Source organism: Aptenodytes forsteri, unplaced genomic scaffold (assembly GCF_000699145.1).
Source record: "Aptenodytes forsteri isolate BGI_AS27 unplaced genomic scaffold, ASM69914v1 Scaffold229, whole genome shotgun sequence".
NCBI classification, from domain to species: Eukaryota; Metazoa; Chordata; class Aves; order Sphenisciformes; family Spheniscidae; genus Aptenodytes; species Aptenodytes forsteri.
In genome coordinates, this window is record NW_008795863.1 from 1,073,789 (window position 1) to 1,074,414 (window position 626).

Sequence of the window (626 nt, forward strand, 5' to 3'; positions counted from 1 at the left end):
CAATAGCCCAACTGAAGTGCATCTACACCAATGCACGCAGCATGGGCAACAAACAGGAGGAGCTGGAAGCCATTCTGCAGCAGGAAAACTATGATACAGTTGCCATCATGGAAATATGGTGGGATGACTCATGCAACTGGAGTGCTGCAATGGATGGCTATAAACTCTTCAGAAGGAATAGGCAAGGAAGGAGAGACGGTGGGGTAGCCCTGTGTGTTAGGGAGTGTTTTACTGTCTAGAACTTGATGATGGTGACAATAGGATTGAGTGTTTATGGGTAAGAATCAGGGGAAGGCCAACAAGGCAGATATCATGGTGGGAGTCTGTTATGGACCACCCAGCCAGGATGTAAGGGACAAGGCTCACATGGCTGTGCTGTAAGCACAAACAATGCCCCAAGAGAAAGCTCCAGAAGCCGGCCACGGGGAGGGGCCCGGTGTCACTCTCCTTGACTGACTAATGTCTCAACCACTCCTTCAGCTGGGGTGAGAGAAGACTCTAGAAACCTGTTGGCAGATTGGATCCAGGACTGGTGATTGGTGATTTATCTCTCTCTCTCCCTCCCTCCCTCCTGCTGCCCAGCTCTCTCTTTCTCTCTCTCCTTCTCGCTCTCTGTTTTCTGTTTT